This window comes from Lolium perenne, chromosome 7 (assembly GCF_019359855.2).
Source record: "Lolium perenne isolate Kyuss_39 chromosome 7, Kyuss_2.0, whole genome shotgun sequence".
Classification (NCBI taxonomy): Eukaryota; Viridiplantae; Streptophyta; class Magnoliopsida; order Poales; family Poaceae; genus Lolium; species Lolium perenne.
The window spans coordinates 142,356,093-142,369,185 of record NC_067250.2 but is presented as its reverse complement, the minus strand read 5'-3'; the positions used below and the strand labels follow the sequence as shown (position 1 = coordinate 142,369,185).

Here is a 13,093-nt window from a genome sequence, read left to right as displayed (position 1 = left end):
CTGCTGGTTTTGCCACCCCGGAACCTCTGCTGGTTAGGAGATGGTGGCCTCGGGCTCGGCGGTACCTCCATACGTGGGCGCGGGGCGTGCCGCGGCTGATGCACCTGCAAAGAGGGACGAGGTGGCCGCTGTGCTGCTCGGTACTCGGCAACATCCGAAGATCGCGTGCATGTGATAGTCGCGTAGATACGACGTAGTTTGTCCTGAAGACGCTGTGCAAAGGAGGCGTGGTGCTCATACCGTCCAAGAAGTGGGCCGGATGAGAGCGAGCGTGCATACTGGGCGGCGTCATCTTGCAGCTCCGCCGTCAACACGGCCTACAATTGTGAGCTCAAATTAGTTATGTGTTGGCCAAATGTAGAAAAAATATATTTGACTTACTGCGTGATGCCGAGTGCCTGAAGTGGAGTGACGAGGGTAGGTGTCCCACATTGTCGAGGGATCCCTCTGAACTGGGTCACACGCCTGGCTCAGCCGAAGTCGTGTCCTAGGCATGTATGCCCGCAAGTAGTGCTCAAATTCCTGAAGATCAAATGCCTCCATGGTGGCCCATGAAACTGCCGGCGCATTGGCCCAACCGGTGATGTATGGAGCGAGGAGTTGCAACCATCTGAAGCAGTCTTATTCGCTCCTTTTCTGTTGTACCTGAAAAATGAAGACGAACATGTCTTAGGAAAAAATTATGATTGTCCAACATGATGTAATAACTTTGGATAAATTTAAATTGTACTCACGCGTGGACGCGTGGTGGTAGAGGAACTGTGGGAGGTGGTGGCTCGATCAGCTGACGCTGTCCAAACTGTCTCATGACCCTCTGCTGCGACATCTCCTCCACGAAGATATCGAAGATGATCTTCGCCTTCGTCATCCAGTAGGCCCAATCTCTGGTACACATGTTCGATATACCGCCTGGGTATGCCTCATCGCGGTAGTCCTCACTGTATGGCTCCCAGGTGACATCGCTCTCTAGTAGTAGGTCAAGCGCTTCCGTGAATGCTGGGTAGCAATTCCTTAGCTGATTATGCCCAAAATGTCTCTGCATAACATAACACAACTAAGTTAGTGTTACATCTTATATAAAAATATAAAGAAGGAGTAAATATTGCGAATACCTTCCGCGATGTCCATAGAGAACCAAACGTCGGCATGTCGATGCGCTCTGCGTCGTACAACTCGTCTGGCGGCCAAGATCCATCTCTAATCTCAGGACGGCCGATGGGAAACCTCGCCCATGACCAGAGCTGCAACAGGAGTGGACAACCAACGATGCCGTAACCATGCGAGGTTAGGCGGCAACCCTTACACATACCTCGGTACGTAGCGGCTAAGACCGCAGAACCCCAGCCTCCTCACGAATGATGTGCTGCAGCCGGTGGCCTCTGCTATCTCCTGAGCTATAGGGATGTACCGTGCACTGATCGTATTCCCGTGATTGTCCGTGAACATCGTCTTCCCGAGTAGCCACATGAGGTACGCCTCCAAGCTGCGAGTGATCTGAACCGCAGTCATCGGTACATCTGGGAATCCGAACTGCTCGATCTGTCAAGGTATATTTCAATGTTAGAACTTACATATTATGAGGTAAATAAGTTGTGATAAAAAGACGAAGCATTACGGACCTGGAACTCGTGTAGCCATGCACAGCGAGACCCGTGAGCCTCAAAAGTCATAGGCCCAACGTGCGCACGAACACCACGGAAACGTGCATCCATGCTTTGTGCATCCAGCCCACGGTTTCCTCCAATGAACCTATGGGCTCACCCGCCAACGGAAGGCCCAGCAACATAGACACGTCACCGTAGAGTAGGCGCCATCTCACCCCGGCGAAAGTGGAACGTGTGGGTCTCGGGCCTCCATCGATCCACTAAGCGCGGTGATCAAAGCAACATCGTAGTTCGGGCGCGAAATGTGATCTCGGGCCTCCACTAATCGAGCGAAAGGTAGTAGTCCTGCCCACTTCAACCTGCAAAACAAATAATACACAAGCTAAAGCAGGTCCAATGTAGTTCTTATAAATTTGAGACAAAACAATTGAATAAGTACCTGTCTTCCCATTGAGGGTGTATCATCCAGTTCTTCTTTGGAGTACGGGTCTGCAGTGGCTCCATGCTCTGCGGGTCAGCCTCCAAGTGCGATGCACGATGTTTCTGATCAATAAGTGGATCGAGCAACGATCGAGCCGCCATATCTGCATAAAGATATCACAAATTGCTGCATAGTTCATAAATATTACAAATTATAACATAGTTCACAAATATTACAAATTATAGCATAGTTCATAAATATTACAAATTGTAGCATAGTTCATAAATATTACAAATTAAAGCATAGTTCATAAATATTACAAATTAAAGCATACTTCATAAGTATTACAAATATTACTATCTCCCTCTATTTCTTCCCCTCCCACGCCTTCCTCGGTTGCCTCGCCCACGGTTAGCCGCCTTTGCAGGCATTCTTGGGTAGAAAGTGGGACATAGGGGTCCACTGTGTCCAAATTGGTTGCACTGGAAAACATTGCCTAGTTGGACCACCCGCTTCTGCTTCATCCATATCATTTCTAATGCGCCTTGTCTCCCGTCGACCTCTGTTCGTCCGCAATGATCTTGGGTCAGGGATGTACCGTCTTTCATTTGGTATCACCGTAGTAAAATTTCCCACAACTCTGTATCCGACCATCTCGCCGGTCCAGGTGTGCAGCACAGCCTCTTTCGCGTAATATGGAGAGACGAAAGAGATTGAGTCCAGCCCTAGTTGTCTGGTAGCTGCCAGCACATGGGAGCATGGAAGGTGAAGCAACCTCGGTTTGTTGCATGTGCACTCACACGATGGCCATTCTTCATTTCCAATTCTGACCTCATGTGTTCTCACCGCATTCACACAACCAAACTTGTCGGTTGGTAAGCGCACCTCAAACCTCCTTTCACGATTACCGATGGCGGAACGAGTGTGTGACATACCCTTCTCCATCTTCACATCCATATATTCCATAATGGCCTTACAGTAAGGAGTGTTTGGATTTTCAAGCATATGGTTCAAAGCCAACTCCCGTCTCTCTTTGAAATAATTCATAGTGCCATATAAAATACCCTCCACAAGGGCTGTTGATGGCGTGTATTTCACACGTTCGTTGGGCAACCCCAAGAGGAAGGTATGATGCGCACAGCAGCAAGTTTTCCCTCAGAAAGAAACCAAGGTTTATCGAACCAGGAGGAGCCAAGAAGCACGTTGAAGGTTGATGGCGGCGGGATGTAGTGCGGCGCAACACCAGGGATTCCGGCGCCAACGTGGAACCTGCACAACACAACCAAAGTACTTTGCCCCAACGAAACAGTGAGGTTGTCAATCTCACCGGCTTGCTGTAACAAAGGATTAACCGTATTGTGTGGAAGATGATTGTTTGCAGAAAACAGTAGAACAAGTATTGCAGTAGATTGTATTTCAGTAAAGAGAATTGGACCGGGGTCCACAGTTCACTAGAGGTGTCTCTCCCATAAGACGAACAGCATGTTGGGTGAACAAATTACGAGTTGGGCAATTGACAAATAAAGAGAGCATGACCATGCACATACATATCATGATGAGTATAGTGAGATTTAATTGGGCATTACGACAAAGTACATAGACCGTCATCCAACTGCATCTATGCCTAAAAAGTCCACCTTCAGGTTATCATCCGAACCCCCTCCGGTATTAAGTTGCTAACAACAGACAATTGCATTAAGTATGGTGCGTAATGTAACTAGTGACTACATCCTTGAACATAGCACTAATGTTTTATCCCTAGTGGCAACAGCACAACACAACCTTAGAACTTTCTGTCCTTTGTCCCGGTGTCAATGCGAGCATGAACCCACTATCGAGCATAAGTACTCCCTCTTGGAGTTACAAGCATCTACTTGGCCAGAGCATCTACTAGTAACGGAAAGCATGCAAGATCATAAACAACACATAAGCATAACTTTGATAATCAACATAACAAGTATTCTCTATTCATCGGATCCCAACAAACGCAACATATAGAATTACAGATAGATGATCTTGATCATGTTAGGCAGCTCACAAGATCCGACAATGATAGCACAATGGGGAGAAGACAACCATCTAGCTACTGCTATGGACCCATAGTCCAGGGGTAGACTACTCACTCATCACTCCGGAGGCGACCATGGCGGCGTAGAGTCCTCCGGGAGATGATTCCCCTCTCCGGCGAAGGGTCTTGGAGGCGATCTCTGGATCCCCCGAGATGGGATCGGCGGCGGCGGCGTCTGCGGAAGGTTTTCCGTATCGTGGCTCTCGGTGCGGGGGTTTCGTCACGGAGGCTATTTGTAGGCGGAAGGGCAGGTCAAGAGGCGGCACGGGGCCCCACACCACGGGGCCGCGCGGCCAAGGGGGCCGCGCCGCCTATAGTGTGGCCCCTCCGTGGCCCCTCTTCGTCTCTCCTTCGGACTTACGGAAGCTTCGTGAGAAAATAGGCCCACTGGGCTTTGATTTCGTCCAATTCCGAGAATATTTCCTTACTAGGATTTCTGAAACCAAAAACAGAGATTGACAGCGGCACTTCAGCATCTTGTTAATAGGTTAGTTCCGAGAAAATGCACGAATATGACATAAAGTGTGCATAAAACATGTAGATAACATCAATAATGTGGCATGGAACATAAGAAATTATCGATACGTCGGAGACGTATCAGCATCCCCAAGCTTAGTTACGCTCGTCCCGGCGGTAAAAGCGATAACACGAGATAATTTACGGAGTGACATTCCATCATAATCTTGATCATACTATTTGTAAAGCATATGTAGTGAATGCAGCGATCAAAACAATGTATATGACATGAGTAAACAAGTGAATCATAAAGCAAAGACTTTTCATGAATAGCACTTCAAGACAAGCATCAATAAGTCTTGCATAAGAGTTAACTCATAAAGCAATAATTCAAAGTAAAGGCATTGAAGCAACACAAAAGAAGATTAAGTTTCAGCGGTTGCTTTCAACTTGTAACATGTATATCTCATGGATATTGTCAACATAGAGTAATATAATAAGTGCAATAAGCAAGTATGTAGGAATCAATGCACAGTTCACACAAGTGTTTGCTTCTTGAGGTGGAGAGAAATAGGTGAACTGACTCAACATTGAAAATAAAAGAATGGTCCTCCATAGAGGAAAAGCATCGATTGCTATATTTGTGCTAGAGCTTTGATTTTGAAAACATGAAACAATTTTGTCAACGGTAGTAATAAAGCATATGCATCATGTAAATTATATCTTATAAGTTGCAAGCCTCATGCATAGTGTACTAATAGTGCCCGCACCTTGTCCTAATTAGCTTGGACTACAGGATCATCACAATGCATTGTTTTTACCAAGTGTCACAAAGGGGTACCTCTATGCCGCCTGTACAAAGGTCTAAGGAGAAAGCTCGCATTGGATTTCTCGCTATTGATTATTCTTCAACTTAGACATCCATACCGGGACAACATAGACAACAGATAATGGACTCCTCTTTTATGCATAAGCATATAACAACAATTAATAATTTTCTCATTTGAGATTTGAGGATTGTTGTCCAAAACTGAAAATTCCACCATGGAGCATGGCTTTAGTTAGCGGCCCAATGTTCTTCTCTAACATATGCATGCTTAACCATATGGTGGTAGATCTCTCTTACTTCAGACAAGACGGACATGCATAGCAACTCACATGAAATTCAACAATGAATAGTTGATGGCGTCCCCAGTGAACATGGTTATCGCACAACAAGCAACTTAATAAGAGATAAAGTGCATAATTACATATTCAATACCACAATAGTTTTTAAGCTATTTGTCCCATGAGCTATATATTGCAAAGGTGAATGATGGAATTTTAAAGGTAGCACTCAAGCAATTTACTTTGGAATGGCGGGAAAATACCATGTAGTATAGGTAGGTATGGTGGACACAAATGGCATAGTGGTTGGCTCAAGTATTTTGGATGCATGAGAAGTATTCCCTCTCGATACAAGGTTTAGGCTAGCAAGGCTTATATGAAACAAACACAAGGATGAACCGGTGCAGCAAAACTCACATAAAAGACATATTGAAAACATTATAAGACTCTACACCGTCTTCCTTGTTGTTCAAACTCAATACTAGAAATTATCTAGACCTTAGAGAAACCAAATATGCAAACCAAATTTTAGCATGCTCTATGTATTTCTTCATTAATGGGTGCAAAGCATAATGCAAGAGCTTAATCATGAGCACAACAATTGCCAAGTATCACATTACCCAAGACATTTATAGCAATTACTACATGTATCATTTTCCAATTCCAACCATATAACAATTTAACGAAGAAGAAACTTCGCCATGAATACTATGAGTAGAAACCAAGGACATACTTGTCCATATGCTACAGTGGAGCGTGTCTCTCTCCCATAAAGTGAATGCTAGGATCCATTTTATTCAAACAAAACAAAAACAAAAACAAACCGATGCTCCAAGAAAAAGCACATAAGATGTGATGGAATAAAAATATAGTTTCAGGGGAGGAACCTGATAATGTTGTCGATGAAGAAGGGGATGCCTTGGGCATCCCCAAGCTTAGACGCTTGAGTCTTCTTGATATATGCAAGGGTGAACCACCGGGGCATCCCCAAGCTTAGAGCTTTCACTCTCCTTGATCATGTTGCATCATACTCCTCTCTTGATCCTTGAAAACTTCCTCCGCACCAAACTCGAAACAACTCATTAGAGGGTTAGTGCACAATATAAATTGACATATTCAGAGGTGACACAATCATTCTTAACACTTCTGGACATTGCATAATGCTACTGGACATTAATGGATCAAAGAAATTCATCCAACATAGCGAAAGAGGCAATGCGAAATAAAAGGCAGAATCTGTCAAAACAGAACAGTTCGTATTGACGAATTTTAAAATGGCACCAGACTTGCTCAAATGAAAATGCTCAAATTGAATGAAAGTTGCGTACATATCTGAGGATTACTCACGTAAATTGGCATAATTTTCTGAGCTACCTACAGGGAGGTGGACCCAGATTCGTGACAGCAAAGAAATCTGGAACTGTGCAGTAATCCAAATCTAGTACTTACTTTTCTATCAACGGCTTAACTTGGCACAACAAAACACAAAACTAAGATAAGGAGAGGTTGCTACAGTAGTAAACAACTTCCAAGACACAAAATAAAAACAAAGTACTGTAGGTAAAAACATGGGTTGTCTCCCATAAGCGCTTTTCTTTAACGCCTTTCAGCTAGGCGCAGAAAGTGTGTATCAAGTATTATCAAGAGATGAAGTGTCAACCTTACCTTGGGCTTTACCCTTACCTTTCTTATTGTTTTTCTTTCCCTTTGGTTTAGGAAATATATGAGTTTCCCCCGGTATAGAGGTGAATTTCAGAGTGCCTTCTCCAACATCAATGACTGCTCCCAATAATTTCAGCAGGGATCTTCCGAGTGTGAGTTTTCCTGTTTCAACAACAAGATAATCAATGGATATTGTTCTTCCAAGAATGGTTGTATGCACACCTGCGGCTATTCCTTTAGGAATTATAGTAGAGTTATCAATGAGAGTTATTTCTTCTCCTCCTTCCTCGACTCCCCAAAGTTTCAAAGATTTATAAATACTTTCAGGCATAAGGCAAAATTCATACATAATATCACAATAGGCATGGAGAGTTCGATCACTGATGACAATTTTAACAGCAGGATCCCACAATGAGAGTTTAGAGTTCACTAAAACTTGTTCAAGACGATTACGAACATGGCAATAGTTATCATTCAAGCGAGATGTACTTATCTCGAGATTATTTAATCTACTATATATGCTAGTGAGGACTGAATCAAAGTTATTAGCAGAATCATGTGATGCAACCAACTTCTTTATGGCATTAAAAGCTTGATCCCCATTGCAGTGAAGGAAATCTCCTCCCAATAAAGTATCCAAAGCATATCTATAGCGAACCATAAGACCAAAATAAAAATTACTAAGGAGCAAACTTAGAGTCATTTGAGGTTCAGTTTTACGATAAGAAGTAAAAATTCTAGACCAAGCATCCTTAAAACTCTCCTCATCCCCTTGTTTAAAAGTGAAGACTAATTCTTCAGGCGAAGAAGTAACAGGTTCAGAGCTAGACATGGTAACAAAAGTAACTAATTTTTTGTATTTTTAACATAGAGTGCAAGACAATAAAGCAAACTAGATAAAGTAAATGCAAGTAAACTAATTTTTTTTGTGTTTTTGATATAGCAAACAAGATAGCAAATAAAGTAAAACTAGCAACTAATTTTTTTTTGTATTTTGATTTAGTGCAGCAAACAAAATAGTAAATAAAACTAAGCAAGACAAAAACAAAGTAAAGAGATTGAGAAGTGGAGACTCCCCTTGCAGCGTGTCTTGATCTCCCCGGCAACGGCGCCAGAAAATGTGCTTGATGGCGTGTATTTCACACGTTCGTTGGGCAACTCCAAGAGGAAGGTATGATGCGCACAGCAGCAAGTTTTCCCTTAGAAAGAAACCAAGGTTTATCGAACCAGGAGGAGCCAAGAAGCACGTTGAAGGTTGATGGCGGCGGGATGTAGTGCGGCGCAACACCAGGGATTCCGGCGCCAACGTGGAACCTGCACAACACAACCAAAGTACTTTGCCCCAACGAAACAGTGAGGTTGTCAATCTCACCGGCTTGCTGTAACAAAGGATTAACCGTATTGTGTGGAAGATGATTGTTTGCGAAAACAAGAGTAGAACAAGTATTGCAGTAGATTGTATTTCAGTAAAGAGAATTGGACCGGGGTCCACAGTTCACTAGAGGTGTCTCTCCCATAAGACGAACAGCATGTTGGGTGAACAAATTACAGTTGGGCAATTGACAAATAAAGAGAGCATGACCATGCACATACATATCATGATGAGTATAGTGAGATTTAATTGGGCATTACGACAAAGTACATAGACCGTCATCCAACTGCATCTATGCCTAAAAAGTCCACCTTCAGGTTATCATCCGAACCCCCTCCAGTATTAAGTTGCTAACAACAGACAATTGCATTAAGTATGGTGCGTAATGTAACTAGTGACTACATCCTTGAACATAGCACTAATGTTTTATCCCTAGTGGCAACAACACAACACAACCTTAGAACTTTCTCACATCGTCCCAGTGTCACGTGTGCATGAACCCACTATCGAGCATAAGTACTCCCTCTTGGAGTTACAAGCATCTACTTGGCCAGAGCATCTACTAGTAACGGAAAGCATGCAAGATCATAAACAACACATAAGCATAACTTTGATAATCAACATAACAAGTATTCTCTATTCATCGGATCCCAACAAACGCAACATATAGAATTACAGATAGATGATCTTGATCTTGTTAGGCAGCTCACAAGATCCGACAATGATAGCACAATGGGGAGAAGACAACCATCTAGCTACTGCTATGAACCCATAGTCCAGGGGTAGACTACTCACTCATCACTCCGGAGGCGACCATGGCGGCGTAGAGTCCTCACAGGAGATGATTCCCCTCTCCAGGCAGTGCCGAAGGCGATCTCTGGATCCCCGAGATGGGATCGGCGGCGCGGCGTCTCTGGAAGGTTTTCCCTATCGTGGCTCTCGCACGGGGGTTTCGTCACGGAGGCTATTTGTAGGCGGAAGGGCAGGTCAAGAGGCGGCACGGGGCCCCACACCACAGGGCCGCGCGGCCAAGGGGGGGGCCGCGCCGCCTATAGTGTGGCCCCTCCGTGGCCCCTCTTCGTCTCTCCTTCGGACTTACGGAAGCTTCGTGAGAAAATAGGCCCCTGGGCTTTGATTTCGTCCAATTCCGAGAATATTTCCTTACTAGGATTTCTGAAACCAAAAACAATGAAAACAAAGAACTGGCACTTCGGCATCTTGTTAATAGGTTAGTTCCAGAAAATGCACGAATATGACATAAAGTGTGCATAAAACATGTAGATAACATCAATAATGTGGCATGGAACATAAGAAATTATCGATACGTCGGAGACGTATCAGCTGTCAGCGGCAATGCCCTATTTCCCCTAAGCACGAAGTTGTATGACTCAGCTAGGTTGGTAGTCATCACACCATACCTAGCTCCATGTGTGTCATGCAGCAAAGACCACCTTTCTAATGGCTCGTGCTCTATCCACTCTGCAAAAATTTTAATCCGTCGTCCAGGCCTCCTTCTAGTATTGGGTGGGTCAAATCCAGGCAGGTCACATAGCCCAATAGGATCTGGCTCGGGGCCCTCTTTGGAACCTGTGTACCACGTGCCACTTTCTTTGCATGAGCTGCTACTAATGCAGCTCGGGCGGCTAACCTGTGCCGCACATGGTCCTTAGTGAACTCATCCAGCTTGCCGCGGAGAAAAGTGTACTTGCATTCTTGATTCTGCTTGCACAACTTCTTGAATAGATTCATAAGACCCTTGCTCCTAAACTGCGAGAAGAAATTGGCCCCCAGGTGGCGCATGCACCACCTACTCTGCATATCCTGCCATGGCGTCTCTTCATCAGGTCCGGCTTCTACCAGAGTCTTGATAGCCGCAAGTATACCTGCATGCCTGTCATGTAGCACGCACACATTTTCGCGATCTTTCACTATCGATTTTTTAACTGCACGAAGAACCATAACCAGCTAGCGGTGTTCTCGCTCTCAACAAATGCAAATGCGAGAGGCACACATCGATTGTTGCCATCCACTCCAATTCTTTGTCAGAATCTGTCCCTTGTACCTCCCAGTTAGAAAAGTTCCATCTACACACATCACCGGACGACCAGTGCATGAAAGCCTCGATGCATATGCTGAATGCGAAAAACACCGTGCGTAACCACGACATTAGGGAACTCTGGTATCACAAAGTCTTGTATGTCCACATGGGTGCCCGGATTCCGGTCCTTCAATGTGTGCAGGAGACGGACGACACCGTCATAAGCATCATAGAAGGTCCCGAATCTGTTCTCCAGTGCCGTCTGTTTAGCCCTCCATGCCTTGCCATATTCAATTACATACTTATATTGAAGGTGAACTCTTCTCTGGATGGCTTTAACCCCCATTGCTGTATTCTCTACAATCTCCTTGTAGAACAGGCGAGCAATAAGAGTGGATGTAAGGTTTCGGTGATCCTTCAACATACTCTTAAGGACACATGTGTGCGGCACGAAGTCGCTCACCACCCATGTTGTGTCATACTTCGGACAGTACCCATGCACCCTTGATGGACATCTAGCATCGCTGCAGACCACTGTCAAGAATTTCTGACTTGAAACGGTGGTTCTGAATACCCTTTGCGTGTTCATTGCCCACTGAGTGATTGCTTCCTGCAGATGTCTCTTGTCAGCATATCTAGCACCAACTGAGATGGTGTTCATGCTGTACTCCCAGGCAGAATCGTGCCGATCATCGACTATCATTGCCTCCGACAAATCATGGTTCCAAGAAGAGGGGATCGGATCCGCCTCTTCGTTATCATCTGAAGTATCGGATCCACCGGATTCATCTGAGTCAACCTCATTGTCCACTCCATCCTCGTCCATCATGTTCTGCATCTGTTCTTCTTCTTCGTCCACGCTTTCAAGCTCAACAGTATCGTCATGACCACCTGCTGCATGGCTACTCTGCCCGGATTGGAAACTGCTGCCGCCAGCATCAGAACTTTGACTGCTCTGGCCTGGATGGAACGCACCCTCGCCTTCTTGGAAATTCACCACCTTCGCCTCGGGAAGCATTAAGGCGATGGGGTGAGTTCCCCTGCGCTCGCACGCTTCCAACCAGTGCACCCACTGAGAGGTCCGCTCAATCGGCTTCAACCGCCAGAAAATCTGGGTACTGGAGCTGCTCCACAAAGCATGCACACAAACAGTGTATGCTTCGGGATTAAGCCCGAAATTCACGGTCAACCACTCCTTCAACTGACTAACTCGCCATGTTTTTGGGTTTGTCAGATGCAAATCCTCACACTGAAACTCGCTCAGATTAGCTCCCATTGGAGTTGTTCGGACCGTGCCATGACCGAAGTAAACAACGAATTTTACTCTATCTGACATATCTGTTCACCTATACAAATTACAGACTCGTCAAAAAAATCTAGCACCTACACTCTAAAATAAATACTTTCTACCGGTACATATTTCAGTAACTAATCTGCGAAGCTAACGAACGCAACATGCATCATTACACGATCTAATATCAGGAATTAGGGTTTACCCTTGAAGCGTGCCAAACACCTCCGTCAGCAGCTCAGCTCGTCCACCAGCAGCAGCTCCTCCACCACCACCAGCAGCTCCTCCACCACCACCAGCTCCTCCACCACCACCACCAACAACAACACCTCCACCAAAATGCTTCAAAATCTAACCCATGTATAGATCAGATGATTCTAGAGCTTTTGGTGGTCAAACTACAGCAAATGGCTGGACAAATTGCTCAGCAATGAGAGAAAACGCTGCTGGCCAAAGAGCAAACGAGAGAGAGAAAGCAGATGAACTGAGGCTGAAGGAGGAAGAAGAAGGGCAGAGCGCTCGGGCGAGGCAGCAGCGCGCGCGACGCATTTAATATCGCCTCGATTCGGGGTCGTCCTGCCCGACTCGGGCTCAGCGTGCCCGAAGTTACGGCCTCGGGATTCTCCGCCCCGACAGCATCTGCTCCTGTCCAGGGGACAGTCCGACACGGGCCTTCGGTGGCCGACACCCACGCTTCGGGGAGGAGCACCCCGAAATTGGCCTGAGACGGCAGATTCGCCTCGTCTCGGGCTCCTCAAACCCGATTTTGTAAATTCGGGTTCCCCCACCCGGACGGTGTATTATTTCTGAAATTAGCTGAAAACGAATATTATTTCTGGAATTAATATTAAAAAGTGTATTATTTAAAAAAAAATCGCCTGACCGGACACGGGAGTATTTTGTGCATGGCGGCAGGTTGTGCCATGGCGGGCTAGCAGACGCGATTAGTTAACTGGTTATTGTTGGTCTGGGAGGAGTCAATGTGAACCCTGCAATTCGAGTTGTTTCAGAGTTCCTTCGATCTGGTGTTGTGGTGTGTGTGTGTGTGTGGAGGCCTGGAAGGTGCTGCTGTGT

General features: G+C 45.4%; 1 long non-coding RNA gene across 1 annotated transcript; it reads right to left on the bottom strand.

The window, feature by feature from the left end:
• Positions 1–1,896: 1,896 nt before the first annotated feature.
• On the bottom strand, positions 1,897–12,309 carry LOC127318636 (uncharacterized). The gene is made up of 3 exons (XR_007862033.2): positions 12,225–12,309; positions 2,044–2,188; positions 1,897–1,963 (listed from the first exon to the last, which is right to left on the bottom strand). It is a non-coding gene; the product is annotated as an uncharacterized lncRNA (long non-coding RNA).
• Positions 12,310–13,093: the final 784 nt, after the last annotated feature.